Source organism: Pyrgilauda ruficollis, unplaced genomic scaffold (genome assembly GCF_017590135.1).
Source record: "Pyrgilauda ruficollis isolate IOZ18807 unplaced genomic scaffold, ASM1759013v1 scaffold7, whole genome shotgun sequence".
NCBI classification, from domain to species: Eukaryota; Metazoa; Chordata; class Aves; order Passeriformes; family Passeridae; genus Pyrgilauda; species Pyrgilauda ruficollis.
In genome coordinates, this window is record NW_024528821.1 from 6,983,454 (window position 1) to 6,995,621 (window position 12,168).

Below are 12,168 nucleotides of genomic sequence, written 5' to 3' on the forward strand. Positions count from 1 at the left end.
CCTGCCGCCCGCGCTCGGCCCCCCACGCGCGCTCCCCGCGGGGCGGGAACGGGGATCGCCTCTGGAATACGGGATATGGGAGTTTCCCTGCACGCACCGCCCCACGCGGGGCCGGGAAGGGCCGGGCCGAGAGGGGGGATGCCTCCGGCGCTGCGCTCCCGCACGGCGCACGGGGCGATGCAGCAGCCGCTAGCCAAACCCCAAAACTCCCCAAAACTGCAGTGACAGCGTCCAAAGAAGAGGATTTTATACACACACAGCTGAGACACTGCCAGCCCCTTCACCTCGGGTGACGGGCGCTGCGAACACGAGTCCAGGGGGGTGACGGCAGCGATGCTCCTAGGCATGCTCCCAAAGATGCTCCCAGGGATGCTCCCAGGGACACTTCCAAGGATGCTCCCAGAGATGCTCCCAGGGACGTTCCCAGGGACACTCCCAGGGATGCTCCCAGGCTCAGCCCGGGTCCCAGCCGAACGAGGGCAGGGCCGTGCCCGCGGTGCGGGGCTGGCAGCGGCCGCTCGGCCAGCCCGGCCCGCAGGCACATCCTCCGCAGCCTCGCCGCCCCTCAGAGCCGCCTTTCCCCGGTAATTGGGACCGCAGGAAGAACACGGAGCAGTGTAGCAGGCGCTGGAAGGCTTTGTGGGTATTCTTGGGCCTCGTATTTAGAGACAAGTATCAGTGGAAATGCACATTTCTGAGACAAAGTCCTTAAACATTCTCAGGGGATGTTCAGGGCGCTGTCCCCTCGCAGAGAGCACGCAAAGGGACCGAAATTCTCAATCCGTACTTCCACAGCTGCAGACACAAAATCAAGACGAAGTGGTTGAAGTGTCTTTGGTGGCTATTAGCACACCAGGAGCGCTGCAGTGCCAGCAGCGAGGGGCAGTGTTGTAATAAAGGCGTTTGGCAATTTCCTTGAAAGAAGTGCTGATGTATCACTCAGCTTCAAAGTATTCTTGTACAACAGCCCACATTGGGTACATTATCGCTAATGTGACCCTGAATTTGCGCTCTCTGCCTGCCTGCAGGCCAGCATTTGGAGGCACTGCTAAAGAGTTGAGGCCAGTCACTGCATTAAAGTGTAAATTTGTTGAAGAGCTAAACATGCGATGCAGCAGAAATCCACACACAGCAACAGCCCAGCCCCCTGCTCTCCCATGGGCAGCATTTAGAAAATTCTGGCCCTCCTGTCACCTTTGTCAAAGCTAAGCCAGAGCTTTGCTCTCCATTTGAGCCTTCCTGCCTTACATAAATACATCATTAGCCTTTTTGCTTGTGTTATTTCTCACAATCCCCATTTATCTCTTCTCTCTAACCTTCAGGCTGTCCTTTGTCTCCTGCCACTTTCCACTTCCTTCCTGCCTCCCAGTGAGAACGGGTGTGAAACTCCCGACTGCTGTCTACCCAACGCCCTCTCTCCCTCTCCATCTCTTAGATCCTTTGCTGAAATTAATCCTGCCTGCCTTGCTCAGCTGTGATGAGTTCTCCAACTTGAGGATTAGTTTCCACTTGACAGGAAGCTCTACCCAAACTGAGAAGTATTAAAGTGTTTAGATGTACAACATGTCTTGTAGTATTTTTGCAGGCAGGTCTCACTATCCCTGCTTTGTGCTTTTACCACATTTCACTGCCTTCCCCCTGCACCCTGCTGGGAGTTTCTGTGGGTGCTCCAGTCCCACTCACACCGCTGCAGGCAGGGCTCTGAGCAATTCTTCCCCTGCTGCTGAGGAAGGCAGAGCATCATTTCCCCATCAAGGCCTTGCAGGTCTAACAGAAGCCACAGCTGCTTTTGTCACCAGTATTTACAGGCAGACCTGTTGAGGCTACAAATGCCACCAGGACAAGGGTACTTCACATAGTAGAACCAGATTTACAAGGCCTGATTTCTTCACCAGCTTGCTGACTGGTTCTACAGACACAGCAATGTGCTCCAGGTGTCCCCCACGGCCTCGTGCCCTGCTCTGGCAAATCCTTCCCAAAGCCCTGACCAAACAGGTGCTTGTGCTGCTGCTGACCTGTGAGCAGCCTCTCCCACCTTGCTCTTCTGCATGAAGCTGTGTGGCAGAGTAACTCCCAGGAATCAGGAATTCCATGCATTGGTGCAATTGTTAATAAACCCACATTCACCTTACCAATAATAAAAAATGAACAGATTCCCTTAATAATAAATTCAATTTTAAAAATACCAAACAACCAAAGCATAACAAAGACAAGAGACAATCAAATGCTATCTGTACAGCTTTCCTCTCCAAGAGCCATATTCAAGACCCTGAAGACAAATTCAGCAACCACAGACCCAAACATAAAATCCTTTTAAATGTCTATGTGCATGCAAAGGATGTTTTGTATTAAAAGGGAAGTGCAAGAATGAAGGGGAAAGAACTTCCTTTGTTTCAGCAAAGGAAATGCCATTGTACCCCAGAAGTACTGGGCTAATTCTGAGCTCTTCTGTCATCATCCTAACACAGATTTGGGTCCACAATAATCCTACCAAGAGTAATTGCCCCTGCCAGATGTGACACTGAGTAAAGGAAGAGAGTGTTTAAAGCTGAGGCTCAAATTGACATGCTGGCTTGTTTCCTCTAGCTTTGTTTACATTGGGTCTTAGCTACAGGTGTGAAGCTGGCAGAGAAATAAACAAGACAACTCATAAGATAATAAGATTTCTGGTCTACAGGAAATAAACAGCTTCTTAAACTGTGGGCTTAGCCTGAAAAGGACGAACTGGCTCTTTTCAGCATTCTGTTCTCTGAACTGTAAATTCAGAAAAATTTATCATTCAGAAAAACGTCAACACACATGATCATTTTATTGGAATACTCACCGAGATGGAGCTCAGGGAATGGACATCCCTGCCACTCCCATTGCTGTGGGAACAGCCAGGCTCAGCAGCTCATGCCACATCTGTGGCCCCAGAGCCAACCCTCTGCATGCATTTCCCAGCACTCTCAGGACACAAATCCAACATGAAGCTCAGAAGCCCCAAAGCTCAAGGGAGGCTCCCTGCTACAGAGGAAGGAGATGAATCCCTCTGCCAGCTTCTGTGTTCCCCTGCTCCCAGCTTCCCAGTGCAGAGCCATCCCAGTGTGCCAGCCTTCCCCAGGGCTCCTGTCTGCAGCAGCTCCCCAGCACTGCACCAATGCCAGACAGGATCTCCATGAACTCCAGCTTTCCCTGGCACTGGAACACTCCCTGAGAGGTTTCTTTTGCTGGAAGTTTTCTTACCTTCTGCAAGGAACCTGCATTGTGCCCGTGCCTGAGGCACCTGATCGGATTGATGCTGACACCCCAACATCAGCACTTTTCTCCCAGAATAAAAATACTTCACAAAATTCTCCATTACTTTTGGCTTTTATATGAACTAGAGATTTTAGACATCTCCTTAATATTTCTTTAGGGGACAGCCCTTGGCTGGCTAAGGTTACACATTAAAAATCTTCAGAGCCCTGTGTTCAGCCTGGATATGTCTGGGTGCTGGTTTGGTAGCAGTCACACCATGCCAGGAGCACTATTTCATGGCCACAGGAAAGCAGAGAATACTTTTATCAGGTCACACCTTGGAGAATACCAGGATAACTTAATGCAGCTGCTGCAAAATGTTTTTGGACTGCAAAAGGGAAGATTTGAGTTTCAGGCCATGGACGTCTACTTATATTCCAATTTAGTTAAAAGATGCAAAAAATATGAACTACCAACACAATCGACTTCATATCTTCAGCATGCCTGGGACCCATCCCTACAGTGCTTGGAAATCACAGTAAAGTATGGCTGTTTTCAATGCATTGTTGGATTGTGCTCTGAATATTTCTCGTGCTTTCTCCTATTTGAACTAAAGAAAATTCCCACTTCATTCCAAACACATTAAGGCTGAGCCAGAAAGTCATATATAAACCTGAATGTGTCTTCAGATTTCCACTTTGCACTGCTGCATTAGGATCAAGAGACAGGGTTGCTATCCTGAGTAAACTGGAAATACCAGAGGTCCAGACAAACAAACCAAAACAGTAATTTCCCGTACAGTACTCAGAAGCACGTACAGTAGTTTTCAGCTCTTTAAAAATTAAATAACTTTTTTCAGTTCCTGGCAAACATGCTAGTTCAGTTTCACAGGATATCCAAAATGAGACCAAGCAGCTTCCTTCCCAAAGGATTCCTGAGTGGACAGGCAAGCTGGAAAAAGTGCCTCTGACTACTGTAATCCCAGCCAGGATGTCCGCCTCACTTCCCAAGGCTAAAACTTAATGTATAGCTCTCCCACAAAACGTGCATTGCTCCAAATGCCGCTCACTGGGACTTTTGCAGGAGTTTATTTTCCTCCCAGTGGTAGGCAGAGAAGCCAGCCCGTGCCAGGCTGTCCCCACACACAGCTCGGGGAGCAGAGGAGCCTCTCCCTGCAGCACCGACAGCCCTGGCCGGCACTTCACAGCCCTGCTCCAGCCCAGCCCTTTGGAGTTTCTCAAGGAAACCAGTGCTGCACTGGAGGTTTCCAGTTTCCCCTCAGCCCAGCACACAGCCCTGCTGTCCCTGGAAACAGCCACCCAACCCTCCCAGGGACAGGAGTCCTGCCCTCTGTAGGGATGGTGCTTTGCACTCCTGTCCTTGGACTCTGTTCCAGCACCACTTGAAGCCTCAGCAGTGATTTTGTGCCATAATACACGAATTATATAGATAACTGCTTCCCTGTGTGAAAGCTGTTTCTTTTATTTGGTCTCTCCGTGAGAGTTTTTCCTACTCTGATTTTCTTTCCTCTCCTGTGTCACTGAGTATTTCCCTGTGGCTCTGCCTTCCAGCAGAATACCAAGTCAGTATCTGCCTGCTATGATGACACCAGTGCACAAAGGCTGGCTGGCAATTTTTGCAGTATAAAGATAATTTATTAAAATAAATTGAACTTTCACATTTTGTATAACTATTGTATCTTGCTGTTGTGCAGCCATCTGCCTTGTTAGAGGCTTTTCCCTTCCCTCCCACCTTCTGCAAATTTATTTCTTCATTCAAAATAAGAACACTTTGAAACACTTTGCAAGGAACAGTAGCTATATGTTACTAGGTCATCAGATCCCAGTGGAGTTTATGAATACCATAATGAATTTCAGCCCAACATCTGTCTGCTCTCTGAAACAGATGCAATTATGGAAAAAATAGCTGCTGCCTCTTCACAGGCAGATCTCTCAGTAAAAAAAACAAAACAAAAAAACCCCAAACCCCAAACCGCCCTCCCCCCCCCAAAAAAATACAAAGAAAACTGACAATGCACAGTTTAATCGCTACCACATTAAATTTATCAGTCAAAATATCACATGGCAGACGGTCTTTTTCTGAAAGCAAGACAAGTTGTGGTAATTCTGGCAGACAAGCAGGGTTTTTTTGACTTTAGAAAATCCTGCAGGCATGGCTTTGCCAACCAAATACTAACTCTGGATGACTCAGACCACGGTTCCCTTTTATCCAAACCACTGAAGTTTGGTGGTTAGCTAAAAAGGAACTGGTATCTGAATCACCCTTAGTTGGGAGGAATTGTCAGATTAAAGTCTTGGGCATGGGGTTTTGGGGGCAGGGTGTTGGTTTGGTTTCTGTTCCCTTCTTTCCCAAAGGAAAGAAAACAAAGATCAAAAACTTTAAATGTGGGGACACCTTTCTCACTTAAAAAAATATTTTAAAAAATTAACTTTATCCTATATTTTTAACCATCTCAATGTCATGTGTCAATTTGGGCACATTCTCAGTAAATTAAACTGATTTTTTCAGTCCTGTTGCAAGCCTAACCTGTGCCTCACAAAATTACACAATTTTAACCTTGCCTTAGCTACAAAAAAAGCCCAACTCATTGCTCAAGTCCCTCTTACACATCTGCATTTCCCAGGCCCTCTGCTTCTCCTTTTCTTAGAGGAGTCAAAAAAAAGCAAAAGAGGAACTGTAATTTATAAACCTCTGTCCAGCCCTCTGGAACAAAACCTGCCCTCTGTGACCTATTAAACATCTTTGGGGAAGTCTCCTCTATTCTTGCTCCAGCTTCCATTTACTTCCAAGCTGCTTTTCATCTCAGTATTTTACCAACTCCCACCATTTCAAACACACTTGGGTGCCCCAGTGCAGTGCCTGAATCTTTTAAATTCTCCTCTTTCCCTCAAGGGAAATGCACCCTGTATTTGGGAGGCTGCTTAATTTGTGTGTGTGTGTCTCCTGGGTGGGAAAGGCGAAGGGAAGCTCATTTAGGCATTGAGCAACAGCATCCTCTTCCAACAGTAACTCATGAATAATCTGTGTCTTTTCCTGTAGCTCTGTGCCAGTCCTATCCAAACATTCTCTATCTTGGTGTATTAATAACCTGCACATAACTTCCAGCCAAGTTTCACTTGTGCCTGTAACACCACGCTCAGGCTGGAAAGAGCTCTCGTGGGGCTCTGTCAGCTTCTCTCTGCACTTCACAGCGTTTGGGGCAGAGCACTGAGTAGGTGCACTCGCCTTGATGCTGCTGCTGCACAGTGCAGCTGTCAGCTGAGACTGTAAACATTTTAAAAATTAAATCAGACAAGTTGTTTAGCGGTTTGGGAGGAGTGGGAAGGCTCTGTACATCTGCCAGTCATTCACTGATATTTAGTCATGGAAGTTTTGTGGGAAGGAAATGTGTTTGCACAGGTCTGAGACTGGGTGTGTTCATTGTTTTTATTGATAACTTGGAAACAACTGCTAATGTTTTTATTGATAACTTGGAAACAACTGCTAAATGTGCCCATTGGAACAATATTCACCCGAACAGCAGCTCGTGCCAGGCTGTGTGCAAGCCCAGCCTGCACACACTGGGGTGAAGGGCTGGGGCACAGACCCTCCTCCCTCTGCCTGGACGCTGCCCAGAGCCCCAGGGACACAAATCTGTTCAAATCCCCCAGTGCAATGCTGCGGGACAAGGGCTGATGGGATCAGCTGCATAAGCAAGGAAAGAGAAGGGAAGGGACTTTGCCTCCAACACTGCTTTGTGAGGCTGCAGCTCCAGCATCTTTCTAGCAATGCACAGAGCAGAAATGAAGACTTGGATTCAGCTAAAAGAGGGGGCACAAAAATTAATACTGAGGACAAAATGGTTTAATGTGTCCACTTGGAATAGCTAAAGCTCTAACCTTACTAAAAAGAGAAGTGACGTTTCTATTTTCTCCTAAGGAGAAAATAGTGGCATTGTAATCACGTGAGATATAATGAGAGCCAGTAGCTGAAGCAGAAACCAAACAATAAAAACAATAAACCCCTCCAAAACTAAAAAAAAAACTTCAGCAAAGTAGAAACAAAGGCACCACATGTTCACAGACCTCCTGGTTTCCATTTCTCATGTGTCTCAAGGGTCCCTTTCTGGTTCCTAGGGTGTGAAAGAGTGCTCAGACCTCCCCAGATTAGAGGGGCTTTCAGCAGCCTCTCAGGCAGCTTCACTAGCCCAAAGTCACAGGGGAGCCAGATGTCCTGGCCACAGCAGCTTCTGTGCCAGCCAGGAAACCTGTCCCCTGTCCCCTCCGGAGGGCTGATGGCTGCTGTGCAGCAGCCCAGGCACAGCCAGGCCCTCAGCTGCCACCCTACAGCACACTTGGGCTTCACTTTCCAGCAGGGAGATTTGGGGATTTAAACCAGCTTCCCTTTTCACAGCAGCTTAAGTTCTTTAAGGAGTTTAGCTGCATAAGCCAATTAAACGTCTTTGAGTCCTTGAGCTCTCCTACCTTCCCCGAGCAGTTTGCATGCTTACATGGCTTCACAGGCTGAAAGCTGATTTCTCCCAGCCAGGACCTGAGCATCTTGTGAGGTCACAGGCCAAGCAATGCCAGGCAGAGTCAGCAAGTCTGGAATCCTCTGCAGACCTCAGAGTGCTGCATCCTGTGGCCTCAATCCTGAGAGCAAATTCTTTGGAAAAGGCCAATTCCACCTTTATTCCTTTGCTTTCCAGAAGCCCCAGCTCTAGGTTATAAAGTAATGGATGACCCATGGGCTCATAAACTTTACACACTGAGAGTGGGAGTGGAGCAGTTATTATCCTCATTTACACATCCCCTGTGGAAGTGCAGGCACTCTGAACTGGTGGCATCCCCCAGGTCCCATCCCAGTGCCTTATCTCTCCTTCCTGCCTTTTTTCCTTTGGATTAGCTAACACTACAAGTAAGAGAACAGTAATACAGTCATTTGATATTTGAATATGAAAGCTTAGAACCAAGTCTCTGAAATACTGTTCTAGGCTTTTTTTCTTAGGGATTCTTTCTATTTGTTTTTAAATGGACAAATCAGCAGCATCTTGAAAGCCAGAAAACCACAACATAAAATTTTATGAGAAGCTATCACCAGCCCCCTTTATTTCCTGTAAGACATCCTGCATAGCTAGATATATTTATATGTATCTGTTTCCTGTAAGACATATCCTCCATGGCTAGATATATTTATATATAAAGTATATGGATTTACATTATATATACATTTAAAAAATCATTGTATATCTCCTAAATGCTCTTTTAAAGTCAGCTAATAACCATATGTTATTATGTTGTCAGAATACAGTTTTAACTCCTTCAAAGAAAAACCAACATGCTGCAGTAACAATAGGATTCTGTAAAGTTGTGGATTAACATTCAGCCACCACTGAATCTTCTCTGTGATTAAAAACCCCCACCAGCTGCCCAATCTACTTTTATCAGTGAACTTGCTCTCATTTTATAGCAATAAATATACAGTTTGCCCACGTACTTGAGGTCAGTCATGCTTGTGCCTGAAAAGGAACATTTCCATGAGCGCTATGTGAAGGGCAAACCCACAGCTCTGGAGCTGCTCAAGGTCACCATTCTGTTTCTTCTAAACCAGTGACAAATCACCCCAGAAGGATGTGACCCCGAGGTGCAGCCCCTGGACCCTGAAGCAGATGTGGGGGTGCTGGAAGGGGCTGTCCCAGAGGAGCCCAGTCCCATAAAGCATTTTGTGCTGCTCATTACCTGAACCCAGCTCACCAATGCCTTTGTGCAGCCTGGTGCCTGCAGCTGTCTCTGGGAAACTGCAGCACTCTGCTGTGCTGCAGCAGGCACAGGGATGCCCTCCACCATGCTCCATCACACTTCCTCCAGAGCTCCCACCCCCCAGTTTTGGGCACCTCAGCTGTGACTTGGTGGTTTTTGGGTGGTTTTAGCCACCCCAGCACTGCTCCCCTTGGCTGGGAGCCATTTGGCACACAGGGGTTTGTCTCCCCGGCCTGGCTGTCCTGTGGGCTCCCCTGTGGATTAGCACCCATGTGCTCAGCACCTTCCCTTCTTTAATCTGCTGTCAAAGCAGAGTGCTCAGGCTGGCTGTGAACAGACATGCACACGCTGTGGGTGCTCACACTCCTCTCTGAGCCACATGCCTTGTACCATCTCCTGCTTTGGAGCAGCAGTACCACTTCCATTCTTTTTCCTACATTTTTTTTTCTCTGATCAATATAAAAAAATTTAAAACCTACAGAAAAAAAAAAAAAAAACAAACCAAAACAACCAGAAAACTTTCAGTTTAGCTCTGCAGTGCTTGAACCTTTTTGTTCTTTTTGCTGGATTTAGGTCACCCCACAGACATTGATTGTTTTCTTTCTTGTCCAGGCATGTCCTCCTGCTCAGGCTGATAATTTGCTCTACTTGTGTGTGGCTGCATGGGTCTGGCTTTTCCCTTGACATTTCTGTGAGCAGTGTAGCAAAGGTTGGTAGTGTTTATCCTCATTCCCTTTCTCCTTTTTGCTTATTTTGATTATTCTCCCATACCAGTGCTGGCTGTTTCTCCAGTCGTATTTAATCCTCTTTGTGACCACCTCCAATTTTCCAATGCATATTCTGGCATTCAATTGCCTGTTATCCTGTCCTAATTTCCATGTTACAACTGCTCAGAGGATAATAAAAATTTATCTATTATTTTTCTCTTTGCCTTTGCATTGTTTATTGTTCATCTGTACTGGGAGAGCCTGTGAGTCCTTTCATGACTATTATTTTTTCCACATGTCCAAGCTCAAACTGAGAATAAGAAAGCTTCCAGGGCTGATCCCTCCTTGGCCAGAATTTCTACTGCATTTTTATTTTTAACCTTTTGAGAGCATTTTCTGCAGTTTTGCCTTTCCAGCTCTGGGGTGACTCTGCAGTCAGATGAGCTGAGGATCTTTGCAGAGGCACAAGCCAAGAGAAAGGTAAGTGAGACCTGCTTGCCCTTAAGGTCAGGAGGGACAGTTGTGGTCTCTGTGACTTTTGTGGTCTTTTAGAGCACTGCTGACTTCTTCAGGGAAGATTTGGTTGGTTTGTGTGGGAAACTCACTTCTTAAAATTTGGTGCAGTACTTGATGTCCTACCCCTGTAAAACTGGGGAAGGGGGTGAGTGTGGTTTTGTACTGCAGCTGGCAATCTGAAAATGCTCCTGGTAACTTCCCTCCATGTTAGAGGGAATCACAAGTTCTGCCAAGCCACATCACACTCACTAATCCAAAATACAAAAATACAGACCCTGTAACTCACAGGTCTTTTTTGTCCTCAGTAGAGACCACTGGACCAACTGAAGCCCAATGCTCAGAGTTATTACAGTCTTCCCTTTAAGCCACCCAGATTAATGGAACAAATTCTCATTCAGAACAATCAGGTACAGATCCCTAGTGACTACACTGATTTGACTCTGGCTTTTGAGCAGTATAAATTACAGCAGAATATCATTATTAATTTCAGCTGTCCCCTGTCCTGGCAAATTATCATTCATCTCCCCAAATGGGTATCTCAGCTGGAGACCTTTATTTTATCATCTTAGTGGAAAAAATCTGCACTGTTTCCTCCCTCCAAATTAGCAGTCCATGATTTCCCTGGAGAAGTCTTTCTTAGATGTAGTGCTGATTAGGGCTTGACTAACAGGCACCAGCACATTTTTTACCTTCCAACACACACCTGAAATCTCCCCAGGTCCATGGCTGCCTGCTCAGGACTTAGTCACTTCCTCCATGGCCTGTAGGGAAGACAGCAAAGTTGAAGAAATGCTCAGTTCTAACAAAACTTTATTGTTGGTGTCTCACTGCTCACATCTACACTGAATTTCATTCCAGAAGGAAAGCACCCAGGCTGAGGCCAGGGGCTGATCATTAAAGAGTGATTTCTTGATGGTACCTTGTAAGCTTCTGAATCAACCAAGCACCATAAAATATAATTTCTGAGTGTCACAGTCAGCCTCACTGCCCAAGTGCTGCATTTCAAGGAGGAACTTTTCCCTTCCCAGAGCCAGGGAATTGCTCAGGTGGCTCAGTGCAAAGTACTAGTTAAAGATAAAAATGTTTTGTCAGGGCAATGGTGTCAGTGCAAGGTGGCTGAGAGGATCAGCTGGGATACCCCAGCCCATGGTAAACCTGGGAAAAGCACAGTGGGCTGGGGCAGGGGAGGTCAGCCAGGGGAAAGTCCCTTCCCAGTGGTGCCAGGCAAAGCCATGAGGACACACTGAGGCTGATGATTATGTGAGGTTGTTCTGCTCCAGCTGCTTTGGGAAAACACTGCTTCCACACCACAGTTTTTAAGTACTATTAAAGAAGGTAAAAACTTGCTGCAAGTGAGGCTGGCCCTGGCTAGGTGACCTGGTTACCTTCAGCCACTCTTCCATTGTAGCTTTGCCTCCAGTGCTGTTCCCGTGGCTTTTTGCTGGCTTAGGGGGAGCAAGTATTAAAAATCAGACCCACTCTGGTTTAAAAGAGCTTTATTGAAATGCAGTTGCATCTCCTTCTGTGGAAGGGACACTGACAGCTCCTGAAGCCCTGTGCCCTGGATGCTGGCCCCAAACAAGCATCCCTGTGTCACCCCTCACACACTGTGCCCCTTGCCCACCTCAACATCTGTCACCACCCTGCACAAACCTCTGCACTTTCCTTGGCTCTCTTGGAGAGAATTTGTGCTTTACAGTCTTACTGTAAAATAACAAGAATCAGGCTTTTAAAATCAGGAAGTTTCACTAAGAGACTTCTGTGCTTTTGCTATAATCACTCCATATGCTCCTCTGACAATTTCCATGACCTTATTTCTCAAAAAAAAAAAAAAAAAGAAGAAAAAAAAAAAGACAACTCCCATCATCCCTCAAGTCTCAGAAGAGCTCTCCATACAGTAAAGGAGAAGCAGATGCTGCCAGCTCTCTATCTGGATCTCTTCTTACACATGTTTAACCCTCAGGGTA